Below are 8,415 nucleotides of genomic sequence, written 5' to 3' on the forward strand. Positions count from 1 at the left end.
AGTATCATCTTTATGAGAACTGCATGCTAGTTAGGGCTAAAGATCTAGGAAGGATGCTTTATGTGCCTGTTATATGCGTACCAGCTTATTGAGGACTGCATGCTAGTACAGATTAGTCAGTATGATAGCCAGAGTAGTATATACTTGATTATGTGTACTCAACGCCCGAATGCTTCTTGCTTTGTGCTTTTAGGAGTTCTAGTTGTCTTTCACTAACTAGTAAACGAATATGTTAAGTTACATATTGCAAGGACTAAATAATTTCAGAAGGTTGGGTCTAGCTCTGTTTCGCAGCTCTTGTTTGAGTCCAACCGTTGTAGGGTAGGACCTCTCATTCGAAGAATTATCTAGTCTGAGTAGTATGTAATAGTATTCGCGAGCTAGTTAGGGGAAGAAAGCAGGGACTTCTTATGCAGCTGATAGCGGAGAGTGGGTTGGCGATTACCTAGGGCAAGCCTAGGACGAGATTAGCATGAGATCAGCAGTAGTAGTAGAAGGGACTTGGTGGAGTCGAGGCAGTTCTTGAGGAAAGTACGGATAGATGTGGAAGGTAGTATGGGCCCGTACTACTGAAAGCAGAGGATCCGTACTTGAATCGAGGAAGGCTGAGGCAAGACCAGGGAACTTGTGATGGGTGAGATCCCTCTAGATGTATCAGTATCACTGACGGTTGTCGTTATGTATTGCATAATGGTGGTACTGCGTTCGAGGCCAGCAGTTGGCAGTTCAGGAGAGGGATCGGGTTCGGGCTCAGGTTCCGAATCAGTGGATGAGAGGCTACGCGAGTTTATCGCGTCCGAGATCACTAGAGGCATCCTTGATGCGACCCCGGTCATCTTTGGGTCGATCAAGGAAGGGATTATCGAGCTGATGGAGGATCGCCTCCGGGCATTCAGGAGCGACATGGCGACCAACCAGTCGGGATAACGCACACTGTCCTTTAAGGACTTCAGGGGCAGTGGTGCGCCAGATTTCCATGGGGCGAAGGACCCCATTGTGGCCAAACGGTGGATTGCAGACATTGAGTCTGCACAGTTGACCAGCTTCTGCCCTGAGGGGTCGAAGGTGAGATATGCAACAGGATGTTTGAGAGACAGAGCCAGAGATTGGTGGGAGTCGGTCGGTGACTCCCTGGGAGCCTCAGCCATTGAGGCTATGACATGGTCGGACTTTGTGACTCGGTTCAGAGCGGAGTTTGCACCAGCAGTGGAGCTCCAGCAGTTGGCGAGGGAGTTCTTAGATATGAGACAGACTACTGAGACTGTGGCGGAGATCACCGCCAAGTTCCGGGAGAGGGCGTTGCTAGTGCCCCAGTATGCGGGAGATGAGGACATGAGGAGGACCCGCTACCATGACATGCTGCGAGCTGACATTCGAGAGCATGTTAGTTTTTCAGCTTGCCCTACCCTGGATTCCATGATTGTCAGGGCAAAGGAGAGGGAGATTGATCTGGAGCACATCCGGAAGAGGAAGGTAGAGGAGGGGCATGTGACTGGGGCTTCGGGAAAGAAGCCCAAGGGATCAGATGGTAGGCCGAAAGGCCAGCCGGGACAGGGCCGCTGCAAGAAATGCGGCAGGTCTCATGAGGGAGCGTGCAGGATGGGATCGTATGGCTGCTACAAGTGCGGCAAGACGGGGCATTTCAGCAGGGATTGTACCGCCCCTGCACCCACTTTTCAGACATCAGAGTTGCTGTGTTTCCACTGCAACCAGAGGGGCCACAAGAAGGCCAATTGCCCCCAGTTGACAGCAGCAACAACGCCAGTGAAGGCGCCAGCTCTAGCGACCCTGCGGATTACTGATGCCCGACAGGGCAAGGCGGAGGCTCCCGTGGTGAGGAGTCGGGCCTTCCAGTTGACTACCGAGGAGGCACGCGCCGCACCCGATGTGGTGACGGGTATGATTCTTTCCCTCTGATTTATTTATATGATGTTTATGATATTGATATGTGCTCTGTTTAGGATCGTTCCATGTGAACGGTATCCCAGTTCAGGTATTGTTTGATTCGGGTGCTACCCGATCGTTTGTTTCTCTTGCACTCAGCAAGAGGTTTCCCGAGTCTTCGGGCATGTTGGATTGCCCTCTAGAGGTAGAGATTGTCGATGATCGATTGGTGCAAGCATCGGCGGTATTCCGAGATTGTGTGCTGAGATTATTCGAGGAGCGCTACCTGGTGGATCTGGTTCCCATACCTTTACGGGGGAACAAGGTTATTATCGGCATGGATTGGCTAAGCCCCAATGGGGCGGTGATCGACTGCGCGCAGCAGTTGGTGCGGATCAGGACCCCAAGTGGGGGAGAGCTGGTGATTCAGGGCAAGAGGCCACAGCGAGGACCAGCTTTATGTTCGGCGGCGAGGGGTAGGCGTTACCTTCAACAGGGTTGCGCAGGATATGTCGCCTATGTCATGGACACCCGAGAGGCGGGTAAGACGTCAGTGAGTGATGTTCCGGTGGTGCGAGACTACGCAGATGTGTTCCCGGAGGAGCTTCCTGGGATTCCCCCGGAGCGTCAGGTGGAGTTCAGGATCGATTTGGGTCCTGGTGCGGCCCCGATTGCCAAGGCGCCGTACTGGTTGGCTCCTCCCGAGATGCAGGAGTTGTCTATGCAGCTGCAGGAGCTGCTAGACAAGGGATTTATCAGGCCGAGTAGTTCACCTTGGGGAGCCCGATCCTGTTTGTCAAGAAGAAGGATGGGTCGCACAGTATGTGCATAGACTACTGGGAGCTGAACAAGGTAACGGTGAAGAACCATTACCCACTCCCGAGGATTGACGACCTCTTTGACCAGCTGCAGGGAGCATCTTGGTTTTCCAAGATTGATTTGCACTCAGGTTACCATCAGATGAGGGTCAGAGAGGAGGATGTACAGAAGACGGTGTTTCGGACTCGCTATGGTCATTACGAGTTCGTGGTGATGCCCTTCGGGCTCACCAATGCTCCTGCCGCGTTCATGGATCTCATAAACCGCGTATGTAGACCGATGCTGGATCGGTCCGTGATAGTATTTATTGACGACATCTTGGTCTATTCCAAGACGCAGGAGCAGCATGAGGAACATCTGCGAGAGGTTTTGGATACTCTGAGGAGGGAGAGCTTATACGCCAAGTTCTCCAAGTGTGAGTTCTGGTTGCGCGAGGTGCAGTTTCTTGGGCACCTTGTCAATCAGAATGGGATTCTGGTCGACCCGGCCAAGGTGGAGGCCGTAATGAGATGGGAGGTTCCGAAATCTCCATCTGAGATTCGGAGTTTCCTGGGATTGGCCGGCTACTATCGGAGATGCATCCAGGATTTCTCCAAGATAGTCGTGCCATTGACTCGGCTAACGAAGAAGGTCGTAGTCTTCCGTTGGGGGCCTGAGCAGCAGGCCGCATTCGAGACCCTGAGGCAGAGATTGTGTGAGGCGCCGATCTTGGACCTGCCAGAGGGCGTAGAGGATTTTGTGGTATACTGCGACGCGTCTATTTCGGGTTTAGGCGCGGTTTTGATGCAGAGAGGGCACGTTATTGCCTACGCTTCGAGGCAGCTGAAGCCTCACGAGGCGAATTACCCGACGCATGATTTGGAGCTGGGGGCTGTTGTATTCGCCCTCAAGATTTGGCGTCATTACCTATATGGGGTCCGTTGTACCATTTACACGGACCATAAGATCCTGAGGTATCTCATGGACCAGCCAAATCTAAATATGAGGCAGCGTCGGTGGCTTGACGTGGTAAAGGATTATGATTGTGAGATCCTTTACCACCCGGGGAAGGCCAACGTGGTGGCCGATGCGCTTAGCCGCAAGGCGGCGGCGATCAGAGATATATTGCATGCGGATGACAGTAGTGACCCCGTTATTGGAGCAGATCTGAGAGGCCCAGCAGGAGGCTATGAAGGAGGAACATCGGAAGAGTGAATGTATAGTGGGTCAGGTTTCCTCCTTCGACTATGACGGCAGGGGATTATTGACATTACACCGCAGGGTGTGGGTTCCATACCTCGGAGGCGTGCGCCAGGTTTTGATGGAGGGGGCGCACAAATCCTGATTCTCCATTCATCCCGGGGCGACGAAAATGTATAGGGATCTTCGTCTTGAGTATTGGTGGCCCTGCATGAAGCGGGATGTAGCATGGTATGTGGAGCGGTGCTTGACCTGCAGGAAGGTCAAGGCCGAGCACCAGAGGCCACACGGCAAGATGCAGCCGTTGGATATTCGACTGTGGAAGTGGGAAGATATTACTATGGATTTCATCACCAAGCTTCCCAGGACCGCGCGGGGAGTGGATTCCATATGGGTCATCGTGGATCGGTTGACCAAGAGTGCCCATTTTATTCCAATCCAGGAGAGCATATCGGCCGAGAAGCTGGCCGATATTTATATTCGAGAGGTGGTGGCTCGTCACGGGGTGCCAGTCTCCGTGATTTCAGACAGGGATGTTCGGTTCACATCCAGGTTTTGGAAGAAATTCCACGACGAGTTGGGTACTCGTTTGCATTTCAGCACCGCCTTTCACCCGCAGACGGATGGCCAGAGCGAGCGGACCATCCAGACTCTGGAAGATATGTTGCGGGCGTGTGTGTTAGATTTTGGTGGTAGTTGGGATACTTACCTTCCGTTGGCTGAGTTCTCCTACAACAACAACTACCACGCGAGTATTGACCGTCCTCCCTTTGAGATGTTATACGGGAGGAAGTGCAGGACCCCGATATGCTGGGGCGAGGTTGGCTAGAGGGTCATGTGGAGCACCGAGGTGGTGCTCAAGACGACAGAAAGAATTCAGCAGGTCAGGAGCAGACTTCAGACTGCACAGAGTCGGCATAAAAGTTATGCCGATAAGCGTCGTTCAGACCTGGAGTTCCAGGTCGGGGATATGGTTCTCCTGAAGGTGTCGCCATGGAAAGGCGTCATCCGATTCAGGAAACGGGGCAAGTTGGGTCCCAGGTATATTGGACCCTTCAGGGTTACAGCCCGGGTGGGCAACGTGGCATATAGGTTGGATCTGCCAGCCGAACTCAGTCAGATTCATAGCACTTTTCACATCTCCCAGTTACGGAAATGTTTGGCGGACGACTCGGCAGTGGTACCATTAGAGGATATTCAGGTCGATGACAGCCTGAATTACATTGAGCGGCCTGTAGCGATTCTCGACCGGAAGTCAAAGGATCTGAGGAACAAGAGGGTGGAGCTCGTGAAGGTGCAATGGCAGCACCGGAAGGGCTCAGAATGGACCTGGGAGCTAGTGGATGAGATGATGGAGCATTACCCGGAGCTATTCCAGGATCGAGCAGCAGACTTCGAGGACGAAGTCTAAAATAAGTGGGGGAGATTTGTAGCACCCGCTTCCTGGTATGTATTTTATTTTAGTAATTTTGCATTTTTGGCCTGGGACTCGGCGAGTTGAACGCCCAACTCGCCGAGTAGAAGCGGGATGACACGCGGGATTTAAGTGATGGACTCGTCGAGTCGAGTCCCGGACTCGACGAGTCGAGTCCCAGAAACCCTCTAATGCTCTGATACCAACTGTGACATCCCCATTTTCACGGCCAGAAAAGACCGATTTTGTTTATGCTTTATAAAAATCAGAGTACCTCTTTTAATAAAAATGTTGCGGAATTTGTTCCCAGTAAAACATGATAAATACGTTATCAAAGCATTTCCGAAGAAAAGTATTTTTATTCATTTCAAAACATTTGGGATGTCATCGTCAATACAAAAACATAAGCATAAACAGAACTTACATTCATTATCACTAGTGATCCTTAATCTCTCAGTGTAATGTGACTTCATATCAACACCTGTGATATAAATAAACTGAGTGGGTCACGTTGGGAAACCTGGTGAGTACATAGGGTTTTCAACCCACAATAATATAATTATTATGTTTAATCATCAAACAGTTAACCCAATTACCCATCCCCATTATCTTCTTTACTCTTAAGGATCTACCCTAAGAATTAGCTATTTCTCATTCATTCATTCCTAAGGATTATCCTAAGGAATAAGTACGAAGTCCATCGTTGTCAATGACACAGTTGTCAAGCACAGCTGCTAGTTCTATCACTTAGGCGCAGCTGCCAGAATTGTGACATTCTCTATGAGGCGCAGCTGCCAGTATTGTCCTTCGAGCACAGCTGCTAGGGTTATCTCGTTTATTGACAATATCGTTTTCGAGAATCCACTCGCAATACATGTCAATGGGTTTTTAGAGTACACCGGTGAACACATCGTTCACAACACCTACAGGTTGCGAGCCTGCTAGTGTTCCACTGGACTGTCTAGAATAGTCCGTGGTTGTCATCCATACTCTGCTAGATGACGGGGCCAACATTTAGGGACAAGGCTTCTCACATTGTCCAGCTCTCACCCTTACCTCATGGTCTATATCACCTCTCAACTCATCATCCAACTCATATTTTATCTACCCATGTTTTACCCAACATATTATGTAGATATAAATACATATACAGTTTAAATAATATAAAACTTGTATAAAATCGTTCATCCAGCATAGATAGCAAGTATACAGATAATATGCACACATAACACGTAGTTTATATAAAATACTTCATATCTATGTGTAAGATGAAAGGGACCATGCACTCACTTGAAAAGGTGGTGATTCCGAACTCAGACAGCGCTTCGCTTCTTAAAAATAATTTCCTTCGACGAAACCTAGTATTATTACCACTAGAGTTTAGTCTATTATTCGCCGAGACTAATTAATAGTCTAGCTATTATTACTATTATATAAGCGTTAAACAATACTTATATAACACATAATAATAGCCCAATTACTTATTATAAGTTCTTAATAACGTTAGTATAATTAAATAAAAGCTATATTAAAAATAGCGTAGGCGTAGCTCACTTACAGCGGGTTTTATAGAAAACCGGGCTTTGCTTGGAGAAGCATTCCCGTGCGGAAAAGCTCTTCTTCTCGGAGCCGTCGAGCACTCCGGGGCTTCCGCCTCGTGCTAGGGAGGTTCTTTAGGCTTTTCGGGGGGTTTCGGGGCTAGAAAGAGGTTCTAGAGAGGGAGTAAAAAGAAGAAAGAATGGGAAAATGTGTGAAGAAAATGAGGGTGGGAGAGGTTATATTTATAGGGTGAAAATGGTTGAACTTGGTGCCACATGTCACCATCTAGTGGCAAGACTTGGGGAGAAAGCAATGGCCAAGATTGTGCCACATCACCCATTTTTGCACAGCACACTTCCGACTTCTAAAATCCGTAACTTTCACATACGACCTCCGTTTTTGACGTTCTTTATATCCACGTGTAGGTAAAAATAAGATCTACAACTTTCATTTTGACTCCGTCGGCTAATTCTTGACCGATCTTAAATTTAACAGTACGAGGAGATTATACTGTTAAATGTCCGCGTAAAATTCATAACTTCTACATACGGACTCTGTTTTCGTCTGTCTTTTTATCGTTGAGTTCCTATTAATGAGATATTCAATTCTCATTTAGGTCGCGTAGGCCAAAAACCGCTCGAACTAAAATTCGAGTTTCGGGTCGTGCACTGCTATGCCGAATCTTAGAAAATTCATAACTTCCTCATACGAAGTCAGATTTGGCCGTTCTTTTTTTTGTATGTTCTCGGTTTAACGTATACTACAACTTTTGTTTAGATCACTAAGGCTAAAAAAGTCCTTTATCAAAAATTCACTATTTACGTCTCCCGGTGCCGTGCCGGTTCTGCCGTAAAACTTCGACGGGCCATAACTTCTTCGTTATAACTCGGATTTCGGCGTTCTTTATATGTACGGAACCCTTGAGACATATTCTACAACTAGGTTAAGATTATTTATTCTAAATGTATTATCTCTAAATTGACTAGCCCAGATCTACGGGCGTGACAATTATCCCCCCATTAGGATGATTACGTCCCAGAATCATCAACGAAACAGGGCTCACATGATGACTCCATACGTTATCTCTTCATCCTAAGTAGTAACCGTAACTTTGATGTTTCTTCGAACGAGTATCTAACTCTAAGACTTCCTGATTGCAGGCGGTGCTCGATCTTCCACTTGCTCCCTATCTCACGTTAGACTCCAAATTATGACCTTCAAGTCACAATCTCGATCCTTACTGGAGACTGCTTCTTTTTCTTAAAAAACTTAAGATAAGTTATTTTATTACTAAAATGGACCGATGTGTCATATTCTAATGACTTATCATCGTATGTTCCCACGCTTAGACTCAGGTCTCTTAGAGTCTTCCAGAACAGACTATACATTTCTTCATGTTCTAATCACATCTTAAAAGGTAGCATTTCTAGCTACAAGCAACTATCGCGATACCTCTACCGATCGCTTTGGTTATCTTCTATTTCAATCTTCCGGCTTAAGTCAGATGCTACATCAAACTTGGTTCTCTGAACCACGTAACATACTTATCATAGTCGGACTCAATTCGATATGACCACTAG

The sequence above is a fragment of the Lactuca virosa genome, chromosome 5 (genome assembly GCF_052849685.1).
Source record: "Lactuca virosa cultivar CGN04683 chromosome 5, Lactuca_virosa_CGN04683_v6, whole genome shotgun sequence".
In the NCBI taxonomy this organism is placed as follows: Eukaryota; Viridiplantae; Streptophyta; class Magnoliopsida; order Asterales; family Asteraceae; genus Lactuca; species Lactuca virosa.